Raw genomic sequence first — 25,039 nt, forward strand, 5'->3', positions numbered from 1 at the left:
ACTGTTGATGGGAGTGTAATTAGTTCAACCATTGTGGAAGACAGTGTGGTGATTCCTCAAGGATCTACAACTAGAAATACCATTTGACCCAGCCATTCCATTACTGGGTATATACCCAAAGGATTATAAATCATTCTACTACAAAGATACATGCACACATATGTTCATTGCGGCACTATTCACAATAGCAAAGACTTGGAACTAACCCAAATGTCCATCAATGATAGACTGGATAAAGAAAATGTAGCACATATACACCATGGAATACTATGCAGCCATAAAAAAGGATGAGTTCATGTGCTTTGCAGGGACAAGGATGAAGCTGAAAACCATCATTCTCAGCAAACTAACACAAGAACAGAAAACCAAACACCACATGTTCTCACTGCTAAGTGGGAGTTGAACAATGAGAACACATGGACACAGGGAGGGAAACATCGTACACCGGGGCCTGTTGCAGAGTGGGGGTCTAGGGAAGGGATAGCATTAGGAGAAATACCTAATGTAGGTGACGGGTTGATGGGTGCAGCAAACCACCATGGCACGTGTATACCTGTGTAACAAAACTGCATGTTCTGCACATGTACCCCAGAGCTTAATGCATAATAATAATAATAATAATATTAATAATAATGGCATCTGTAGATAACCTATCAAGTGCTAACCTTGAGTTGGGAGCTATGGATACCATGGTGAATAAACTGAGGGTCTACTCTCATCGGTTTATAATTGAGTGGAGAAATGAGACAGGTCGGAGGTAACATAACTTAGAAGTGTATGTGCTAGAATACAGGGATGACGAGATGCTCTGGGAACATACAGGAGAGGCACTGCTTATGGACATGGTGGGTAGGGTGGGAGTTAGGAAAGGCTTCCAGGAAGCAGTGACACAGACCCCTAAGGCAATAGAGACAGAAGTTAGGTGGATGCTGGGAGAGGAACCTAGGGTTGTCCGAGCTGAGTGAACAGCATCTATTAAGACTCAGAGGCAAGGATAGCATGACGGGCTTAGAGAATCAAAAGTAATTCTTCAGGGCTGGAATATATTCTGGAGGGCACAATGGTGGAGAATGAGTGTTAATGTAATTTGCAATATGCATGCAAAGGTGTGGATCTGTAGTCAAAGAAATCCTGCTACCATGAAATCACCTTTTGCTGTTCTTCAGGTGCAGGGGGATTCCTCTGTGTCATCTATGTCTGAAATGCAGGGCTTCTGGAAAGCAAGTGGGTGGACAAACTCAATATTCTTAATATTGTCTTCATCAAGTGATTTTGCAGTTCGGTGCCTTTGACTTAATATTTCTGCCATATGGACTACTGTAAGGAAATTTCCATTTTGCATCCATCAAATATCTACAACGTATTCCCTAAGAGGTATTATGGGACTTTATAATAGAAAGTAAGCCTAGATACCTGGGGATTTACTTTTACAACAAGTTCTGTGTTCATTCTCTTGGCAGTAGTATTAATAATGAAATAAACAACGTGTAATTGCCAGGTTATATAGGAGAATTTGAAGATACAAAAGAGAAATGGTATTCTTGCTGATGTCTGATATGTATTTTGTGGATTTCTTTGTAATTCTCTCTTTGAACAAGTCATTATTTAACGTGGAGGCTCAATAATGCCGCATTTTTGAATAATATACTCCAGAGAGGCGAGACAGTATGTTAGGGAGAATCCACATGCCTGAGTTAGAGTTTTGTTTTTGCTGGATAGTGAACTGTGTGACCTAGGGCAAATTTGACTTTTCTCCGCCTCAATTTCATTATCTGTACAATTTAGAGGCTACTACCAACTGTTATCGTGAGGCTGAAAGAATGAAGTGAGATCAGGTATATAAAATGCCTCATGTAGTCTAGGTTTCTGTAAGCCTTTTCTGTAAGGGTTCACTTCTACCTCTTGCAGGAAAAAGTCTAGTTCTCTGAGCTTGCTGAGAAGTCTCGCAGTGCTGACTGTGTATGCTGGCTGAATACTACAGTGTTATCCTTGCAAGTAGAGACTTATTAACTCTTACTTTTAGCTGAATGTTACCTGGAGTAATATACAAATCATTTTGATTTGAGAACTTGAGTCAGAATGTTAAACATTTAAGTTTAATTGATGAAGAATGCCAGGAACCAAAGTATGGTGAAATCTTTCTATTTTCCCCTAGCTAATCTTTATTAAGTGTATGTAAATATTTTAGAGACTTTTTTTTTTTTTTACGCTGCCTTAAGGCGTTTCAATTAATACTGTGATGTATCCCAGTGAACTCTTTACTTTCCAAGTGTTTACTAGAAATTCGCTAATTTTCAGGTTGATACTAAGGGAGCCTTTAACACATAGCTTACCTGCCATAACTCTTCAGGAGTGTACAATCAGAGAGTTGTGTTGATTTAGAACCAACAAAGGGCTCGGGGAGTTTCAAATCAAGTCTTCTCATCTTCCAGATAGGAAACTGCGGTCTAAAGAGATGAAGGGTCAGTGTCCAAGGTCAGTGGACTTGGGGTGATGTCTCAGAACTGAGGCTGGAGGGACAGGTTTTCTAATTTTTTAACCAGCATACTTCAAGTTAATTTACCATTGTGTACCATAATTTTCTCATTAAAAATTGGTTAGGGTATGATGCATGATGTGATTTGGCATAATTGACTCTCATGAGAAATAGCCCCAATTAGAACCATTATAAAGATATGTAAATTAGTTGTTTGTTAGTTTGATGATAAAATAGAAACATATCAATGTTCTCTTTTCTCTATAATCCCTTGAGAATTGTGATTTGTGTGTTATTTTATAGTTTGTTTGCATTCTGTTTTGCTCCATTCTCAAATTTGAAAACAGCTCCCTCCCATTTAGATAAGTAATTGGTCAAAATCACCATGCTTATCGATATGCCTTTATCTCTGCTTACTACATGTCGGTTTAGCTAAAATATTTTCTTCTAAAAAGAAGCTGAGAATCAATGCCCACAGTTCAAGTGTGGTCAGCAGAAAAAAATTGCAGAGATATATCTAATTATCCTGGCCTGGAAACTTCCTTATGCATCAAAGCCACCTCTGTACATTGGACAGTGTTGGTCTGCAGGAGCCAGTGTCTTCCACAGACTTTCCATCAGAATACACGCCCTGTTAGATGATCCCTTCTCACTGTTTCTCATCAGGGACTGAGATACCAGAAGTGAATTCTGCAGCCTGACAACTGCTTTACTCACCCAGTCATCTGTGTCATGAATGGAGTGTGTGTCCTTGTAGAATTTACAACAATTTCCCATTTGTTTGGTAGTCTTCAGGACTGAAGAACAGCTGGCTACCCAACCGCCATGTAATAAACATTGATGGACTTGAAGACTGTTAGTAACTCATCTCTCAGCTTTTGTCCTCCAAACTTTCACCACAGTTCTGTAATCTTTCTTGCTTTTAATTCCCAGAGCTTTAATTATTTCCATTTCTGTCTTCTGGCCACTCTGAAATGTTTGTCAGCCTTAGATGGCATTGTGTATGGTGGGTTCATCTGACAGCTCTAATTCACATCTTCCCGAAGGCATCAAGAACTTCCCAACACCTGGGGAAATTGCTGTCTACATCCCGTCTGACCATTGACTAGTGTAGGTTGGGAGTTGGGAGATGTGGGTTTCGGTTCTTGTTCTGCTACCAACTTACTGTGTGGCTTCAGGAAAATCATTCCTACTCTCTGCATTTCAGTTCCCTCATCTGTAAAATGGGGATAAAAATCCCTAATCTCATCTACTTGAAGAGATGTTGAGAGAATCTGAGACAATTACATATAGAAAAGGCTTTTTTTGAAAAATGAAGATGCCTATGGGAAGTGATACATGATTATACACCTGGCTTTACCTTATCAGCTACCTTCTTAATAAGACAATTTTTAAAATTTATTCCCTTTTTTAAAAGCATCCATTTCTTTTATAGAATAGTTTTATGTATTAGTATAATTACTCTTTTAGTAAGATCTACAATATGCCAAAGCACACAAGATACGGAAACCTTGGTAAATAAATCAGACATGATCTTTATCCCCACTGGAAGTTGAAATAGACATTTGAGTAGATGTTAGAATTACTGATGAGATGGGGTTGGGAAAAAGAGAGAGGGAGAGACATTAATTGAATAATTTCGAACAAGCATAGAGTTTAGACTGTGAGAATCACCATGAAGAGGAATTAAAAAGATCTGTAAGAGCATAGAAGAGCAGAAATCCCCTGGTATAGGAAGGATTCCCTGAGGAAGTGACCTTCCAGATGAGACCTGGAGGAAAATGAGTTGGGGATAGAGCCTGGGGAGAAAAATTCAGGTGTGGATGTCCAGAGGATATGAGAAACTATTAATAACCGAGCTCATAATAACTTTGTAATCTAACTTTAAAATGTTTATTTTTGGCATTTTTGAAGAAAAATACACATACATAAATTGTATATATAATTTATAAATGACTAAATATTCCCATAAGAGAATGGGATGTTTTTACTAAAGAAAATGTACAATTGAAAATGGTAGGAGAATACTGTGTTAGCCAGGTAGAACAGGGGGCATGGAGGATGGTGAAGGAGAGACGGGACAATTTTAAGAAACTCCAAGAAGCATGGTATGGTTAGCAAGAAGAAAATGAGAGGTCTGGTGGTGTCTGGTTAGCTAAAGAGGGAGACAGGATGGGCCAGGAAGAATTTTCTTCCTTGTTGTAAAAACACTGGAAAGCCATTGAAGGATCCCTCCCTCCCTCCCTTCCTCCTTTTCTTACCTACTTCTCTTCTTCCCTCCATTATTCTCTTCATTTAATTAATATTTCTATGCATAAAACATTGTTCCATTTTCTCTATATCCTGTTATTCTTGGCTTAGATTTTGCATCTTCTCATTTCAAACTGTATTTATTTTGGCCATATGTATATAAAGAACTTACTCCTTGTGTGAAAGTGGCTGCTGTTTTTCTTACTTGGACTTCAGGTAGTCACTGAAGGTGCACACAGCAATTCCTAGCATATCCAGCATGAGCTGTTGCTGCCTTGTGTGGTCATCACCTGTTTTAAAGGCACGGCATCTGATTTTGATATGTAAGCACATTATAATAAGATACTTGCTTTTGTCTCATGATGTCCTTCATGCATTCAGTAGTGTTCTCTTAGAAGCAATGGTGACCATACACTATGGGAAATAAAACGGGATAAAAAGTTATAGAGTGTTTACTTCTGTGGTGCCAGTTGCTTTACATAATTTATTTCCTTTATTCTTAAAATAATAATCTGAAGTAGGTATAATGACTACATTTTGCAACTGAGGAAAAAGGACGTATGTAACCTACAGAAAGGTTTGTTTGGTTTTATAGGTCAAAGGTCAGTAAAACTTTTTTTTCCTGTAAAGAAGCAGATAGTATACATTTTAAATTTTGCAGGCCATATTGCTTCTGTTGCAATGATCCAACGCTGCCATTGTAGTGTGAACAGAGATATTTTCAGCACGCAGGGAGAAACGAGATGAAAAGGTGTCATTTTCTTGATGTGTATGAGTCAAAACATCTTGCTCTTTTTCTGGTGAATTCTGGCTCTTTATCTTGGCCTTACATTTTCCTTCTGGCCTCAGGACCCAACCTTTTCTGCTTTTCTTTTCTTCAATTCAGTTACTCTTATGTAATTCGTGAGCTTTCTGTTTCCACTAAGCCCAGCATCTTGTTAGCTTCCCTATTCCTTGTGACCTCAAAGAAAAGTGTGAGGGAATCTACTGTGTGATCAAACTAATCAAAGCAAAGCAAAACAAAACAGCAAAATGAATGCGGAGAATAATAGTAATTTAAAAATAGTGCACACCTGGGGAAATTACAAAGTTTAAAAGTATTACAGCATTTCTGCATTTAGGGGGTCCTGGTCTCTGGGTGTGGACTCCTTGTTGAAATGTTTGGACCTGGGCTCTCCCTTTCTGTACTGTGAAACTCCTTTCCTCTTCCTGACCCCTTCTCTTTAGTCAATGATGCTGATCTCATTTTCCAGGAATGCTCCTTTTCCAGCCCACACCTCATTTCCTTCAAGCTGCCCAATTGGCTTGAGAGACTATACAAGGAGACTATAGGGAGGATCTCTATGGCAATTGTATCCTTGGAACGTTTCCTTGGAAGGTGATGTCCTATGGTTGTCTATGCTGTTTAACTTTGTTATCTAAGTTGAAAAGTAAAGAACTTTTTCTTTTGCATGTGTTATGTTCTTCTACTTATGAGGTCAGCAATTTGGGATTTCTGCTCTCATGGTGTATTGACTGAAGATAATGTATATAGTATGTATTCAGTAGGAAGCTCGGTAAGTCACTCACTTTTACTAAAACTCCATTGCCTTGTCTATAAAAGGGGACTATGAGAAATACTCAACTGCAAGGATATTGGGAAGATCAAAAGAGATATGTGTAGAAGTGCTTTGCAAATTATAATGTGGTTTAAATGTGTTAAATCAAGCAGAACATTTGAGATGTAGATAATGAGTTACAAGGAGTTCAGAGACAAGGGAGAAATTACATATTAGAAAACTTGAAGAAGGTCTTATGGAGGAGGTGGGGCCATAAGGCTAGCACGTTTGTCAAGTTCACGGTCACCCAGGACCTTATGCATTCATACCTCCCTGAAGGTGGGAGACAGAAACTTGTTTCCCAGACTCCTTTGATTCTAAGGTGAAGACATGTGATGTAAGTTCTGCACCCATGTGAGACTTCAGTTCGGAGGCCAACTACCTGAAAATATAGGCTCCACTTCAGAACCTGCTATCAGAGGTGGTAGGGGTAGAAGATCTAGTGGAAGCCTCCATCCTGTGTGGTGGAGAGTCTGTGGCCGGCTCCAAATGCCTCGGGTCCCCACTCAGCTGCCCTGAAATGACATTTGGGCATTGCTTCTGGTTGCTTAGCTTCCAGCTTGATGCTCTACTCTTCCTGGAGTTTCTGGGAGTTCTTTATATCCCTATGATTCTATTTTTGTTCTGTCTAAACTTGCACAAATGGGTACTGTTGTTTCCAACTAAGAATCATGGCTTGTAAAGATTAGGAGATTTGTTAAGTAGAGTGACCAAAAGAACATGTATATCCTCAGAATAGTGTTAAGCAAAAAAAGTGAATTTACTTAGTGAATTCCTTCTAGGGGAAAGCGGAAATTAAGTTTGGGTAGACAGGGTGGGACCAGATGACAAGACCCTTGAGTGCCTCACAGAGCAGTGATGATTTTTAAAATGATAAAGAAAGGGAGCTACTGAAGATGTTTGAGCAGATAGAAGACATCACTGAATACAGTTTGGAAGAAAATAAAGACCAAGCCATATATCCTCCATTTTTTTGCTGGCTGGGAGTTTGAATTCTAGCCACAGGAGTTGATGCTGTCTAAATTAATCAAAACAGAAAAGAAAGGCTATGGGGTAGCTATTGAGTCAGAGGAAAACCTGAAGAACCAAGCTTCAGCAAAGTAGGGCCAGGATCTTCTGAGGAGCCAACCACCAGGAAATATTAAACAATCTTTTCAGTGGGCTAATTCCTGTACTTATCCCCTAGCTAGGAGAGAGACATCTACCCTGATTAGCAGGTCCAATAAGGCTGTTCATAGAGAGAGGGATGGTTCTCCAGAGAGATCAGGTACATTGAGCAGAGGAGAGAGGAGATGTCCACTACACCTGTCCTCTGCAATAGCACTAAAGACATTGCACGCTGGGAGGGAAGAGGCACAAAGGTGCATGCTGAGGCTATCTGAATAGCGGCGAAGCAAAACCATCCAAGTGGTTATTTTCCCTCTCTGCACAATCAGGACCCATGGCACCATCCCTCAATAGGTTTACCGCAGCTTCTTGTCCCCCCTACAGGGCTGTGAATTGGGATCATTAAGTTTTAAGTTGCTCTGCTGCCTCCATGTAAGTGATCGTGTAAGTATCAGGATGCTGAATAGGAGAAGCAAGTAATGGCATGACTCTCAAGATCTTGGATTATTGCTTATTAACTTACATTCAGAAAAACCTTAAAAATAGAACCTCCATCCCCCAAACTGTAAGCTGAGCATACTTTATGCACACTGTGTTAGAAAGGCAAAACTAATAATTGTAACCATGTAGATGCAGAAACCATTAATGTTGTTCGTGCCCTGTGGTAGAAAGAAATATATTAAAAATTGATTTTTGGTTACTGCTTTTGTCTGCATAACATTTATAATAAAAGATACAGGAGAAAATATTCTCTAAAATTGATATTTCAAAGCATATTGGGCTTGCTGATGTTAAAAATAAATTTTTATTAATGGTTTTATATTGCATGGTAAAAGGTCAGGATCTGAATATGACAGTGTTATCTTCTTAGAAAAAAAATGGTGCTAGTGTTCTTCAATAATTACATACAAGTCAGAAATTTCTACATTATTGGGTTAAACCAGTTTTAGACATGAAGTTATCCTTTGAATGCAATGTGAGCTAAGTGTAGTAAAACATGCAGCTTATATTTCCTTCTATTTTCTGTCTTTTTTACTTCCTTCCCCTGTCTCTTTCTATATGCAATAAGGTGTAACTTGTTTCCATGTTGCATATATGGTAAGCAGTGAGCCATGTGTTCGGATTACTTCTTTGTCTCTGGGATTCTATTATCAGTTTACTCTTTTATAATTGAAGAAGCTTTTATTCATCTGCAAAAAACACATTTCATTTTATTTTGTTCCTGCTGCAGCTTCTTGGACATGATGTGATGAACACACAATCCTGCAGGTGTTTCCCCCTCCCCCCAGTCGCTTTAAATAAAATATTCTTCTAAAAAGCCTGCCCCGTTTGTTGTGAATGTTTTTAGAATGTATCTTAGCTGCAATTCCCCAGAAATGAAATGGCAGGGTGCACTTTTGGAGAGGTTTTCATTAATCTGGTATAGTTTTGCTGCTGATTTGAGTTTATCAAATAGGGTTATAACCTGATAGAAATAGTGCTGTCAAATGCTTGCATTTATCATATGTTTTGTCACTCCATAGATGATGTAGGCAAGATGGATCCATATCAGAAAACAGCCTTTGATTCAGAAGAGCCACAGAGGCTCGACGCTTTAATTGCCAAACCACCTAAAGTGTATAAAGAATGACATTTTATGCTGCCTCATTCATCATATTTTTAGAAAGACTATGTGATGGATTAATAAAACATAACAAATCTTCTATGCAAACCAAATGTTTATAATAAATGGAGCATAATCTAACTGTTCTGCTATAAAATGAATTAAAATAGTCTCCAGCCAGTAAACTCAAACAAAATAGGGAAGGATGGTGAGGTGACCTCAACAGGCAAGAATTTTACTGTTGAATACATTATTTCCTTTTAAATGGTCCTCCCCTGCCACATTGGAGTTGGTTCAGTGTAATGCTAGAGTCTTTTCTTTAGCTAGTAAGGATGCAAATTGGACACTTGGTGGCAGGGGGTGGTGAGGTGCTAACTATGGCCCTCATATCTGATTGCAGTCTTTCTATAAATGCCAACTGAAAATGGTATCATTTTGATATAATTCTCTTCCCTGTTCTACAATGTTCTAGTAGTTTTTAATATAACACTCATAGTTTCTGATAACAGAAGACAAACTAATAAATTATAATGCAAATTTATCAGGTGGCTTATAATACAGAAATGTCTTGAAAAACATTTAGTTTTTACCTTTAAATTATTGACAGAAAGGTATCATCTTAGTCGTCAAAGTAGGGGACAGAAGGACTGATGATCACGAAGTTAACTGAAAGTAAAAACTTGTTTTAATTTGTCATATTTGTATCTCTCTTAGAGCTATCCATTGCTTTCTCTTTTTTATTTAACTTAATTTTGTTTTAAGTTCTGGGATACATGTGCCGGATGTGTAGGTTTGTTATATAGGTAAACATGTGCTGTGGTGGTTTGCTGCACCGATCAATCCATCTCCTAGTTATTAAGCCCCACATACATTAGCTATTTATCGTGATAGAGCTATCCATTTATTAGACACAAATTTTTCTCTCATTGTAGCCCTATATAAGATAGACAGCTTTCCTAAGAATTTAGTAAGTATTTTGTTGTCTGTTTATTACAGTGAGATGTTTTACAGATTGCTAAGCTTCCTTTTTAGTCTTCTCTTTAGCGTAGAGGTAATTTTATTTAAAATATCATTTTGCTTTGGATTTAATTTCAGTGAATGCAATGACTGGGAATGCTACTGGGTGGCAAATATGAATGGTATTAGTGCACATGCAGAGCAAGGTGGGAACTAGGTGGCACTAATCCTGAGCATGTGTGCTGGAGAGAGGTGAACTCTTCATCCTCACTGGAGGGTCATGGGAAGATTTTTCAGCAGTAATAACTACTGACAATGTTGTGGTCCAAAGTAGATACCAAGGAGCGGTCCTCTCCTCTTCCTCTGCCTCTCTATCTCTCTTTTTTTTTCCTTCTGCAAGTTTTCTCCTCCTCCTCCTCCTCCTCCTCCTTCTTCTTCTTCTTCTTCTCCCTCCTCCTCCTCCCCTTCTTCTTCTTCTTCTTCTTCTTCTTTCTTCTTCTTGCTTCTTCTTCCTCTTCTCTTCATTTTCCTTTTCCTCCTCCTCCTCTTCTCTTTTCTTCTTTTTCTCCCCCTCATCCTTCTCCTTCTTCCTCTACCTCTTCCTCTTCTTCTTCTTCCTTCTTCTTCCTTTCTGTTAATCAGAAAAACTGCAAGTCCTTAGAGTTACTGTATTAGTCTTCCAGGGCTGCTAATACAAGACACCACAGACCTAGTGGCTTAAACAGCAGAAATTTATTTTGTCACAGTTCTGGAGGCCAGAAATCCAAGCTCAAGGTGCCAGCAGGGTGGGCTTTTCATGAGGCCTGTCCCCTTTGCTTCCAGGCTGCCACCTTCTCGCTGTCCTCACATGGTCTTTTCTCTTTGTGCACCCACATTTCTGGTGTCTGTCTTTTTCTCATCATCTGGGTGCGGTTGGATTAGGACTTTACCCTTATGCCCTCATTTAACCTTAATTACTTCTTTAAAGGCTCTGTCTCTAAATATAGTCACATTAGGGATTAGGACTTCAACACATAAATATTGGTGGTAGGGTGAGACATAATTCAGTCCATAACAGCTACTGGAAATGTTGTCTAGATAAATAGTCAAGTCAGGCCATCGTATGAAAAGATACCATCAAACATTTTTGGAAAGCAAAAGTTATACACTTCCAAGAGAGATCGCTTTGTGAAGGTGTTAATACCCCCATCCCCACCCTCACCTTCCTTATAATATCCCACTTATCTTTTCAGTACATCTCTTTCCCCAGAGATCAGCTCTGCTCCTCTTCAGGGTCCCAAGCCTATAGAACTGTTGGAATGTTTCTAGCAAAATCACTAGATTTTAGGATCCTTCTTTATTTAATGATCAAATAAATGTCCCGTGATTCCTCTTTCCTGCCCCACAGTATAGCTTATTCACCCTTGTGCTCATTTCTTGCACACTCTGCCCTTCATTTTTCTGAATGTCTCATATTTGCTAAACCACATCTGACTACTTGTGTGGCAAGAATTTCAAACTCCAATAGCTGGCTGATAAAGGACTATCATTATTGTTCTCATTGCTATCTTCATCATTATTGCTAGCATTTATTGGGCAGCCATTGCCTTCAGTAAGTTAATTTATCTGATTCTTGCAACAACCATATCCAGTAGTTACTATGGCTATTTGTGTATTGTAGATGCTGAAACTGAGATCATTATGCAATTTGAATATTATAAATTAGAAATGAAGGTTCTTAAGCGTTTACATAATTTGCTTAAGATTGCACCATTGGTAACTGGCTGAAGAAGAATTTGAACTCAGAAAACCTGGTTCTAGCACCCGCACTATTTATTGTTATGCTCTTAAGAATGAATAGCCTAGTTTGGCTGGGCACGGTGGTTCATGCCTATAATTCCGGCACAATGGGAGGTGGGTGGATCACTTGAGGCCAGGAGTTCAAGACCAGCCTGACCAACATGGTGAAACCCTGTCTCTACTAAAAATACAAAAATTAGCTGAGCATGGTGGCATGTGCCTGTAATCCCAGCTACTCAGGAGGTTGAGGCACGAGAATTGCTTGAACTCAGAAGTCGGAGGTTGCAGTGATCAGAGATCGCACCACTGCACTCCAGCCTGGGTGACAGAGCAAGACTCTGTCTCAGACCGAAAAAAAAAAAAAAAAATGAATAGCATAGTTTATATCAGGAAGAGACTCTAGAAACTTTCCATAGTTCAACTCATTCTTTAATAAAAAAGGAGGTCCCAAGTGGTTCTTATTTTCACATGGTTGTTTCATGAAATGCCACCCAACAAACTATAGGCAACTGGGATTATTATTAATCCCAGTTATTATAATAGATAATAAAAATATTTACCTCTTTTGAATACATAAACACCACTTTATCTATACAATCTCAAATTTTCACAACTGAATAAGATAGATTTCAATTCCCCCATTTTACAGATAAAGAAATCAAGGGCAGAAAAGAGTTTAAAATAATCAAACAGTTAGCTAATAATGAACTCAAAGCCCCAACTTGGTGGCTTTTTGCATTATGACCACACTCTTTCCTCTCTCCTGCCTTTGTGCTGCACCCATAGCCATGGCTCCCAATCCCAAGTCCCCACAGCTGTCCTACTTTAAATGATATTATCTAAATAAAACAGACACTGACTGTCCTGGGTGCAAGCCAAACTTTGCAGCTACTAATTATGTAATTTCCGAACTTTTTCAAAGCTCTTGGAGACCATTTTCTCCTATGTAAGTGGGAGGAAATGATGGTAACCACATTAAAGCAATTTTTTAATTCAATAAATATTTATTTAGCACCTTTTATATGACTGTGAACATGAGAGACAGGGTTTTGACCTCAAAGGTCACTGTGAGAATTAAGCAAAATAACACATGCAAAGAATTAGTACAATTTCCTTGTATATAGCAAGCACTCAGTAATCGTTATGGTCGGTATTACTGTTACTCTTACTGGTATTATTTTGGATCCTTAGTAGATGTCTGCTCTGCCTGTATATAATGTTGTCACAGATGCTTTGTGGAAACAGCATCCCAACCCAATGCCACACACACACATTCTTAAGCAAGGAACAGTTTTTTCCCATGTTATTATTATTGGGTTCTCAATAAATACTGGACATGGTGCAACTAATTCTTAGCTCTCGATCTGCTAATACTTGGACCTATTCTCTACTGCTTTGTAGTTGTTCATCTCTTTTCCATCTTGGTATGCCATCAGGAGTTCCTCTCTTTGATCTCCAATAACCTTTAAAGCAGCTGGAGAAATCTTTTATTTATTTTTTTTAATTTTATTTTATTTTTCCTCAAGAGCTACTCTTCTGCCTCTGTAGCCCACCATATGCTGGCCCTTTCTATGACTTGGTGATGCAATACCTTAAAGGTTACCAACCCATCCTGGCACCAACACATTTGTTTTGTTTTATGGTTATTGGTGTCCTTTACCAATGATGTTCTGTGTTTTCCCCTGAGCTTTTGATTTCATTTCAGAAGTAGATTCCATATATTCAATTAGGAACACTTAAAAAAAAAACTCCATTCTACTGGTTTATAGTCCCATCTGGAAGGAGGGAGTTACTCTGCAGAATAAATTGAGTGTGAAATTTGGCTATGCAATAAGAAGTCGCTTCCGTTAAGGCAAAGAGAAGAGATGCATAAAATTCAAATCATGCACAGAATAAATGCTTTATCTTTAAGAAACATATAAATAGACATCAAACACCATAGAAACATAGAGGGTTTCCTCTCTCTCTCTCTCTCTCTTTTTAAGAAACAAATTTGTGTGCAATTTCATAGCAAAAACTTTGCAAGGAAAGATTATGCATGTCCAATGCTGATAAGACTGCCCAAATATAAATTTTATGATGCATTCCTTTAGAATTCCATCTTTCTAACCAGCACAATCAAAGAAAGGAAAATAAAGTCTGAAAGCCTTTGGAGAGCCAAGAACAGGCACCTGAGGAAATCAGGAAAGAATTGAGAACCTGATATTGTAGCTAATTTGTGACATTTTTTGCTAAGGCTGCTCTCCTTAAAAGAAGGCACTTGCTCTGAATTTTTTTTCCTTTTTCTTCCATAGGATTGCCCTTCCTGCAAACACTGGCCGGTGATAAAAATGCCGGGTAAGAAGTGAGAGAGTGAAGCAATAGGAAAGTTTGCAAGCAGCATCCATCCCGAGCCCAGAAAGACCACAGAGGAAGGACTTACCTGATCCTGCAGGGATTTGTCAGTCGGTAGAATCCCTGCAATTGAATAATAATGAGTTAATATTTGCTTAACGAGCAGCTGAGGGATTCTCAAACTAACATCATTGGCACAGAGAGGAAGTAACAGGTCGAAGTCTGAGATGGTCCCTCCGAGAACCCTTAGGGTAGGACACCTGAAGATATGCATGGAAAGTGTGTATTTTAAGCATCTTCCAATAGAATAGTGTTAATACCTTACCTTTTCCTAATGTAACGTTCACCAAATTCTGACAAATAAGAATGCTTTCTGTGCTCAGATAAATTTGGGAAATATTGATTAAAGAAAAAAAGTAATTGCATTGTAGGACTTTTCAGAGTCTCATATAATCATGAGTGTGGTGAATAAATAAGAGAAACACAGTATGAGACAACACAAAAGTAGTTTGATTTTTCAGTAAGTATCTCATAGGTCCTTGATTTTTTGAAACACACTTTAAGAGATACTAGTTTGATGCTTCACGAAGCACTTTCATACATATTACGTCTGAAAAATAAGCACATGTATATTCCATCAAGGATGTGTTAAACTATGGTCTGTCCATTTAATAGAAATTTCAGTTACCTGAGGGGTTGCAATCCCTCATCTGCAATCCCAATGAGTAACAAAAAGTCATACTTTGGCCATCTCTATCTATAGTTCTCTGAAACTTTCTGCCTTGCACATCTGTGCTTTCTATTTTTAGAAACTGCTGTTTATTTGCAGGAAATATTGAATTCATCTTCCTAGCCTAGGTTTGTTCTACTGGCAAGAGATTTCAGATTTTCATTTTTATCATTATCTCTTTAAACCTGATTGTGTTTAACTTCTTATAGTTTCATTATTCCTAAGCACCACCTCTGATGTTTTACATTTCAAATTTTACTTTATTTCTTTAAATGTCTGTGCCTTTATTCCTGTGTCATTTGGGGAAGATGAATTTCTTCTTTTCCATCCTACTTAACCAACATCATTAGAGATAAGCAACTTGGTAGCCATAACATGCTGTTTCTAAGTACAGATGAGGGTCCTAATGGGAGATTATATATTATGTATTTGGTTAAAAATGACTTTCTCCAAAAAATAAAAAATAAAAAAATATATAAATTAGAGAAAGCTCAACCAATAAAGTTAGATGCCTGAAACACAGGGTCTGGGGGTCCATCTCTATCTTTTAGGGATAGGATCTTTATTTTGAGTGATGTGATGGTTAATACTGAGTGTCAACTTGATTGGATTGAAGGATGCAAAGTATTGATCCTGGGTGTATCTATGAGGGTGTTGCCAAAGGAGATTAACATTTGAGTCAGTAGGATAGGAGAGGCAGACCCACCCTTAATCTGAGTGGGCACCATTTAATCAGCTGCCAGCGCAGCCAGAATATCAAGCAGGCAGAAAAACGTGAAAAGGCTAGACTGACTTAGTCTCCCAGCCTATATCTTTCTCCCATGCTGGATGCTTCCTGCCCTCAAACATTGGACTCCAAGTTCTTCAGCTTTGGGACTCAAACTGACTTCCTTGCTCCCCAGCCTGCAGATGGCCTATTGTGAGACCTTGTGATTGTGTGAGTTAATACTACTTAATAAACTCCCGATTATATATTTTTCTCTCCTATTAGTTCTGTCCCTCTAGAGAACTCTAATACAGGTGGTTTTCCTGCAAAAGTGGATCAACCTTCAGTAAATAAATGGCAAATGAGGAAATTCTCAACACACTTTGCCTCGACCATACTGATGGTTACATCAGTAACCATGTAATACATGAATTACTACGTTACTATTACGTTAAATGTATATGGAAACTCACTTCCAAAAATCTCTAAGTACTCTTGCATTTAGTGTCCCATGTATCTAGAGATAATATTCTTACTATATGCATGTGAAACCTTGGGTACAACCACTTGAGCAATGATTAATCAGAATTAACCTGGGTCTAGCTTGGGAATTGGAGCTCGGAGCCCTCTGCTGTGCCACGTTAGATGTTGAAAGGTCTGGCAGATCAAGGGGTGGGCATGGGAGTACTGAGGTAGCCAGCGTGAAAGTGTTTCCGTATTTTAACAAAAATGCAGCTACGTCGTGCTGAATATCAGGCCCGCGTGCATCATCAGAAGGATACTAGGAAATAGACAAAAGTGAGTACTATTTTTCTTATTTTAGAAAAATCAAAAAGGAAAGCAAAAATCTGGGACATAATGGCCTTTTGACCTTTAATGAAAATCATTGTCACTGACTCCTCAGAATAGATACCGACCTGGTATTGTTTCCATTGAGGTAGGAAGAAAGGGTGTGAGTTAGTGGCCTGAAGTCCCTTAGCTGCAGGTAAAGTATTTTGTAACACACTCACTCACCAGAATAAATTGATCAAGGCAAGGAATATAGCGCATGACTCCATGAATGGAATCCACCATTCTCTAAGGGACAAATTTAAGCTTGTTAATTGTGCTAAGCCTTTACGTAGCACTCCCCCACCCCGTTACCTACCCTTTCAGTAACCACGCGTTACAATGCCAGTATCATATGTAAGCAGCCAAGCATATAAATCATGATTTGAAAAATTGGAGGGGCCAGGCTGGGACATGTGGCTAACAGCTTGTTTTTTGCTAAGTTGCAAAATAGCGGGGCTGCACTCAGAGTTGCAAGGTTCATCTGACTTCAGAGCCTGCCATTAACTCATTCGGCCTCAGCTCTAGTGGTAAAGCCCAAGAAGATTGCACCCGAATGCCTCAGCCCTTTGCAGCAGCAGCCCAAGTCTTGCTTGTTATCATTTGGTGTCATATCTTACCAAAGGGTTGCTACTATGGTGAGTTGAAATTTATGGTGATCGCATGTTTCCTCAGTCCTCTGCAGATTTACACAGGAATCCTTAGACAGAGGTAAAGGATAGCTAGTAAAATAAGAATCTGTCTAAATGTTAGTAAGTCCACATTGCTTTCAGTCAGGGATGGGGTAGTCATATTCTAAACCATCACACAGAACGCTTATGGGAATTCGTATATATTTATATCTTATGTCACCATCTTGCTGTCTCGTTTGCTTTTGGAATGTTGGATAGAATGGTTTCTTCATCTCTGTGGGAAATGGAAAACAAAACAAAGGGAAGTCTTCCCCGACCCCAGGAGAAAAGATTAAGGGACATACTAGGATATTTTGAGCAAGTAGTAGGAAAAGTTGCTTCCTGTGAAGAGTGTGTAATTCATGTTTTGATGCTGCCCTTGAGGCAGGCATGTGTCTGGGAGTCCCAATGTGGGTGGGTTCAATGAGTGACCCAGTGGCAGAAAGAAATAAATCATCGGAATGTCCAGAGGTCTAGGACTGGGGCTGAATTTAAAAAGACATTAGAGAAAGTCGATTCATGGACAGCTGAGATCATCATGGGAACTTTGAAAGAAAATAAACAATCCACACCTTCCAATTTTCCAAAATACTTAATACTTCTTAGGATAGAGTAAACTGTTAAAAATATTAGTAAATATTCGCTGAGCACATTCATGTTTGGTGTGTTCTTCCCAGCACTGGAAGTATCCCAAAAAGCATAAAAGAAATTGCTACATATTTATTACGAGAGTATGCATATAGAGTTGGCTGAGGCAGGTCACAACTGCATCACTTACCAGTTTAGTGATGCTGGGAAAGCCGGTTAACATGTCTGGGACTCAGTTTCCTTGTTTACAAGAAAACACATAGATAGTCCCGGCCTCATGGAATAATTGTGACGTTAGTGTACTTCACATATATGACATTTTTAGAAGAGCATAACAGTAAGCCCTCAATAAAGTTTAACCATTTCCTAAAGACTCTAAAAAGACATTTACTGAGACTCTACCTTTAGTGTCATGGCCATAAGGCTTAAATCTTAGATTCACATTGACCATGAGGTAGCTGGGCTTCAGACAAGTCACTTAGGTACTGTGCTTTTCTGAGGCACAGAGCACATATCAGGAAAATTAGAATCTTAATACTTACCCAGTGGGGTGAGAGGGGTTACTCTGCAGGCTTCCTTAACACTCTCTCTGATGAAAGCCCTTTGCAAGCTATGAAGTTCTGGACAAGTGTGAAACCTCAGTAGTTCTTTGTTTTTTTGTTTTGTTTTGTTTTGTTTTTTTTGAGATGGAGTTTTGCTCTTGTCGCCCAGGCTGGAGTACAATGGTGCTATCTCGGCTCACTGCAACCTCCACTTCCCCGGTTCAAGCCATTCTGCCTCAGCTTCCCAAGTAGCTGAGATTATGGGCACCCACCACCACACCCAGCTAATTTTTGTATTTTCAATAGAGACGTGATTTCACCATGTTGGCCAGACTGTTCTCGAACTCCTGACTTCAGGTGATCTTCCTGCCTTGGCATCCCAAATTGCTGGGATTATAAGCATGAGCCACAGCACCCAGCCAGTAGTTCTTATTTAATGAAGTATGTGTTATTAAGAATAAGTTACCGTCATCCAGTTGCAGAAATAAGGTATTTAGAAGAAAAAGATGACTGTCTTCATAAAGTATGAGAAGAGAATAAATGGGAAATGAAAGAGTGCTAAAGATACATTAGGTGTGGAAGGGACTCCAGCATGATCTGAGGGCTGGGCTGGGCTGGCTGGGTGCAGTGGGCTTAGCATTGCGCTCTGAAGGAAGGAAGGACATTAGATCAGCAGAAAGGATACCAGAGACCAGTTTCATGACATGAAGATAATGATGATAGTGACAAGACTGCAAGCCCTTTGCATTTATGAAGCCCTTCAGAGATACTGACTGTGCTGTCTGCCCTACTGAACATGCCCTCCTCTAATTCTCATAAAAATACTATCAGATTCCCATTTTACAGATCTGGAGACTGAAGCTTAGAAAGTTTAAGTCACTTGCTTGAGGACAGTGGGGCTTGTGGGATTTGGAGGCTGTTCTGCCTGATGTCTAGGATTCCAACCATGAGGGCTCCACAGCCTTTCCATGAGCAAAGGTGCCAGAGAGAGGACCTGGCCATGGGGATGCTAGTGCCAAGTGCTTCCTTACTTCCAGTTCTTCTCTTCTGTTGTTTCTAGGGCTTGAAACATTCTCTCCCTTCACCTCTTGGACTCTCTCCTTCTCCTTTAATCTGCTTTTTCTGGGAAGGCTTCTTTTGATTTTCTTTTCCACATCTCTAAGCTATATGTTCCTATGTACTTTCTTCAACACAGCCCTTGCACACCGTTTCATACATTGCTTCTGTGTCGATAACTTTCAGCAGGATTCTGAGCTCCAGGAGAGCAGAGACAGAGTCTGCCTTACTCATTATGACATTCAAGAAGAAAGGAGGATGGAGAAAAAGGCAGAGAGAAGAAAGAAAGGAAAAGAAAAAGGAGGGTTTATACCATCAAAGATAAACCTGATAATGATTTTGGAGGTTCAGATTGTGGAATAATTTTTAGAAGATTCTTCAGGAAAGAATTCCTGTATCTCTCCCCTTCCCTGTACACACTAATGGGAAATTTTTAAATTCCTTCCCGTGAACCTGACACTCTGAGGAGCCAATCAGAAGTCTGGTTCCCGAGTAGGCAGACTAATCCTGTCAGCACTGGAGCTGCTGTTTTCTGCGTGCATCTGCTTTACCTACCCAGCTGACATGTAGGCCCCATTGCTCAGAGCCATTGCAGCCAATTTGGTCGATAATCTGCAAATTAAAAATTCAATAAGTAGTTCCCAGAATCATTTTCAAAAGCTGGGACATAGAAATTAACGTGTTAATAATCAGCACACGGTGGGCTGGATTTTCTGCGGTGGATTGTCATTGCTTTAATTTGGTATTACAAAAAGGCTACGGGATGCATTCCTTTAATTTTGCTGCACAGAGTGTAGGCTTTTAGGGGTGTTCTGTAAGTATCGATGTGGGTAATGATATTGCATATGGCTTTTGTGGCAGCTTAGGCAGGAAATAAATAGGGTGCTATAGGATTCATTAGAATTTCCTTTAATAATAAAGCATTGCATCTTAGTACTTCTACTCTGTAGCACATCCTCAAATGAGTTTTGCCTATGCTCTCAACAAGACTGAGAGGTAGGCAGGGTCAGACATTTCTTCCTGTACTCACACATGAAGAAATGCTTCGGGAGATGCATGGCCTCACACCAACAGCTAGTGGGCAGTATGGCATGATGAGAAGCTGGCTCTCTCCATTCCTAGACAGGAGCCCTCTCCTCTGAACGTTGAACTTGCAGTGCTAACAAATTCATACACAGGTTGCTCTAATGATTCAGGCATAATAACTTCAAGCCACAGTGCCTGGTCTAAAAACTACTCTGGCAGCAACAAAGCTTTGATAGACAGATTTGGGTTCGAATCTCTGCTCCAGCACAGATTAGTCGAGAGAGTTCATATTCATTCCTTAAGCTCTCTGAGCTTCTGATACCCCTTTTAAATGATGGCGAGACTAAAAACTACTCCAGTGGGTCACTGTTAGGATAAAATGGAGGAGATGGGTGAGAAACTAATCAGTGAATACTTAATGTGATTCCTGGTATTTGAAATTGAAGATGTGTGGGACAAGATATTTGAAAGCAAACATGTATTGCATAATCTCTACTGCCCTGTCCATGTGGTAGCTGCTAGCTCTATGTGGTTATTTACATTTAAGTTGATTCAACTTATAATAAAATTAAAAATCTAGTTTCTCGGTCTCACTACCCACACGCCAAATGTTCAACAGCCACACAGGGGTGGCTGGTGGCTACCATACTGGGCAGCACTGACACAGAACATTCCCATGATTGCAGAAAGCTCTGTCGGATGTTGCTGCCTTAGGAGAAATGACCTCTCCAAGGAAACAGGCAGGGGAGATGTCATGCAAAGTCTAGACTCTGTGTTGCTGCAAGAGGAGGCCAGAATGAAGGTGTGGACCAGTGTGTGCCCACTTTCCTTTGTTTAACAATATTGTTTACATTGGGGCTAGGCAAATGGTGTGTGAGCAATACAGTGCAGTGCGTTTAATAGGCCCACTCCAGAACATCCTGCTGATAATTGTGTAGAGCTCTGCAAATGGTGGGTAATTTCCTCTCAGGTGCCTGTTCTACACGCTTGTTTGGCATGCTTTATTGTCGGGTGGATTTACACTCTGCATTTGCCATAAAAACTGTTTCCAAAAGAAACAAGAAGCGTGCAAGATAAAAAGCGATATAAAAAGGGTATTTTGTGATTTATTTATGTCAAATTTATGGAAGATGACAGGAGGCATTACAGTTCCAAAATTAGTTGTCACAGTCAGGCTGTAAATCCTGTAGGACAGGAGTTAAAGGAGTGGGTTGGGAATCAGGACCCCTGGGTCTCAGAAGGGCCCATAGCAAGGCCAAAAGAAAGCATAGGATTTCTAGAACCCTCCACACAGGAGCTTCGCCAGCCCTCCAGCTGAGGAGCTGCTGCTTAGTAGCTAACAAGTATTGAGTGTTTGCTATGTTTTAAGCACTTTCATTTGCTTTTCACTAGCTCTTGCTATTTTAATCATTTTACAGATGTGGAAACTCTGTACTGTACCTCTGTACTGAGAGGCACAGTGAATAAGGGTGAAGCTGGAGTAACTGGTAGAGGCTGACTTGAATGTACTCATTACGCTTTCACTAAAGACTTAAATTCATTCGTGGTCTGCAAGCTTTTATTAAGCACCCCCACTGGGGGCCAGACGTAGTGCCAAGCACTAGTGGTATAGAATGATAAGAGGTGAACTCTGCCATCAATACATTTTCAGTCCAGCAATAAATTGAACTGATACACAAACAACTGTGATATTAATCAGTCCAAGAAAAGTGATGTATAGATATGGATGGATTCTCTAGGACCATAAGGAATCTCCTCTTTAATCCCAACCAGAGTATACAGAAAAACTTCATGGAGGAGATAGTCTTTGAGACGAAGAAGGAAACGGGTCCCTAGTGGTCAGATATGGGTGTGGTCCATCTCTGGTTCCACTGATGGGGGAATAGAGGAAGGATTGTCCCAATGACTTCACCTTAGCTAATGATGTGAGCCTTTATTTTCCTCAGAAATGAGTGGATGGCCCCAGTCTATCTATGCTGTCTTTGAAATTCTCTGTATTTAGTTTCTAAGTGGTATCCTAAAGAGGCAAGTGGAGGGAGACAAGGTTTTTTCCTCAGTTAGAAAAACACAGTTTAAATCAGAGCAAGACTATTGAAACTCTCCTCTCTGTTGGCTTCCACTATGCACTCTCTGTTTCTCCAGCCACTCTTCGTTGCACTTCCTTAAGAATTCTTCTTCGTTCAACCCTCCAGTGTTGGTGCCCCTCCATTCCATTCTGCTCTTAAAAGAATTCTCTTCAGTCTTTTCTCATTGCATGCACATTCCTGTATGATCTCATCCCATCATATGACTCCCATGTGTTTTCTGATCACCCCTAAATCTGTAACACCAGGCTTAACTTCTCTTTTGAGCCCCAGATCCATATACCACCTGCATATTAGCCATTTTTACCTGAATATTCTACAGCCACATCAGACTTTGTCAACAGGTCCTAAGCATGCTTCTCTTTCTGTATTCTGCACAGCAGTGACAGATACCATGGACTATCAGGAAAAACCCTAGGAACCAGTCTAGGTCATCCCTTTTCTTATCATCCTTACATCATACTGGTCACCATGCCCTTAACATATTTTAAATCAATATCCAGTTCTAGTCTATGATCTTCATAATTAATACTAGTTGCTATGATGAAAGGAGCACAGATTCTGAAGACAAAGTGTTGGGTTTGAATTCTGGTTCTAAAACTTATGTTACTGATTCTCTCTGTACCTTAATTTTCTCACCTGTAAAAATGGAGGCAAAATATAGTTATCTACCTCTTCGAGTTCTTGCAAAGATTTAACAGTTCCCAGCTTAGACAGGCACCATTGAAGCATTTGCAATCATAATTGAACTTGTATTGTAAGGAATCTTGTTCTGTTTGCTTTACATTCATCTCATAGAATCTCCACAACACTATGGAAGGTTTTTCCCTTAGCCAAAATGGCAGTGTGGCTTCACCCTGTAAAGATCTCCTAACTGGCCTCTGGGTGTTACCTCCATCCGCCATGTTCTCCACACTGCTGCCTGACCACATTATTAGGAAGACTCATTTGAAGAAGTTTAACAGAACCCTCAGTATTTCCTTCCTGGCCGGTCCTTCCTCACTCTTTGCCGCACTATGACACCCTCATTTCCCATTTCCTTGGCCAGCTTTCCAGGAGCACCCAGGACCTACTGCAGGACAACCGGGAAAGGGGGTTCATGAAAGCAATTATGTAGTTAGCAGGAATCTAATTTATGGCCACACATTTATGGAGAGGTAAGCTGACCAGAGGGTGCAGGGAAACATACTGACTTCTTTCTAGAGTCTGAGGTAAAACTGTGCCTCCATGTAGATCTTCAGTCCTTCCAGAGTTTCTCCACCTCTACAAAGACAAGATACCTCTTGTTTCAAACAGACTATGAGTCTTAACTAATAATTACAAGGGGCTTACAGGTTCTAGAAGAAAAAGGCATTAAATACCCATATAACAGAAATTATACATCGATAAAAAAAAGAAACGTGTAAATTAGATCAACCAAAAGTCACTCATTCACTCTGCTGAGCGCTTTGAAAGTTCATCCAGGATTATCTCTTGCCAGGAGTGAATGGTTTTGAAAGTAAAGATTTTCAATGGTATTTTGCTCACAAAATGTTCTTGCAGTGGGTAAAGAATGATATTGTTCATGGTAATAGCAATAAGAGAGGCCAGTGAGGGAGAATAATTTGCAAAATGAATATCCCTAGCTATTTTCCTTTGACGAACAATCGTGAAAGATCTTCTAGGTTTAATGCTAGGTCCTCATTTCTCCAGCCTGTATTTTAGAAACTGATTGATTGTGGTTTTTTCACGGGGTCTCCACCACGTCAGGATCACAAAATGTCACTTTGCAGTTAGATGGCCCCCATTGGAAAGGCACCGAGAAATGGCAATAGCAATTCAACTTTCAAATATACCTTACATCTTATTCCTGGTGAGAAACACTTTCCCCTCCTCATGGGCATGCTAAGTGTTGTGCTGAGAAAAAAGGTGGCAAGTGTTCTTTTGAATGAAAGGAAATTTGCAGCTCAAGTCCCTGGAGCTTAAGAGGCCTCCCTTCTTTTAGTGGTGCTTCTTGCTGTGCAGCTTTCCTGTGGGCTCAGGTAAGAGTAGGAGACAATTGAAATGGAAGAGGTAAAAGGCACAGACTAATGGCAATTGCATTTATCACCTTCTCCACTTGGGTTTCAGTCAAGGTTATAATCTGTATGTGCAGACTCCCACCTGGCCCTGTGCTCTCAATAGACCAAATTCATGCAGTAAACCATTGGCAAACAGGGGTCTTGTATTGACTTTGGGGATTGCTCAGTTGTAGAAAAATATCTTCCCAGCTGGGAAAAGCCTGCCTGAGGTTCCAACACCCAGTTTGGATTTGGAATTAGGAAGTATTGACTGCTTCTGACTGTCTCATTGTCTTGGGCAGCCTTGGACTCAGAGATGGTAGACTCAAGTGATATCTTCTTAGTGGAGCAGAGGAAAGGCAAGTGGTGAGGTGCTCTTGCTAGAGAATTGTTTGGCTATGAGCTCTCTGTGGCTCTCTGAATCTTAGCTTTCTCATTTGTAGAAGGAGGGTATTGGGCCAGATGACCCCATGGTCCAAATGTAATCCACTTAGGTAACTATCCTAAGTTGGTCCCTTTCTGGGTTGCTTTACTTTATTTCCCCCGCAATATACAATAGAATTTGACAATTGTTGTGGAGTTGATATTGAGACTTTTCTATTCTACAACAGTTTATCTAGAAAAAAAAGTGTCCCCCTGCTATTTCTACTTTCTCTTCTTGTTAT

The 25,039-nt window shown here is 39.8% G+C and overlaps 1 protein-coding gene across 1 annotated transcript in view; it reads left to right on the top strand.

Moving 5' to 3' along the window:
- Positions 1-25,039, top strand: part of PPARGC1A (peroxisome proliferator-activated receptor gamma, coactivator 1 alpha) — a 681,573-nt gene that overhangs the window by 481,562 nt on the left and 174,972 nt on the right. The window lies entirely within an intron of this gene.

Source organism: Colobus angolensis, unplaced genomic scaffold (genome assembly GCF_000951035.1).
Source record: "Colobus angolensis palliatus isolate OR3802 unplaced genomic scaffold, Cang.pa_1.0 Scaffold146, whole genome shotgun sequence".
Classification (NCBI taxonomy): domain Eukaryota; kingdom Metazoa; phylum Chordata; class Mammalia; order Primates; family Cercopithecidae; genus Colobus; species Colobus angolensis.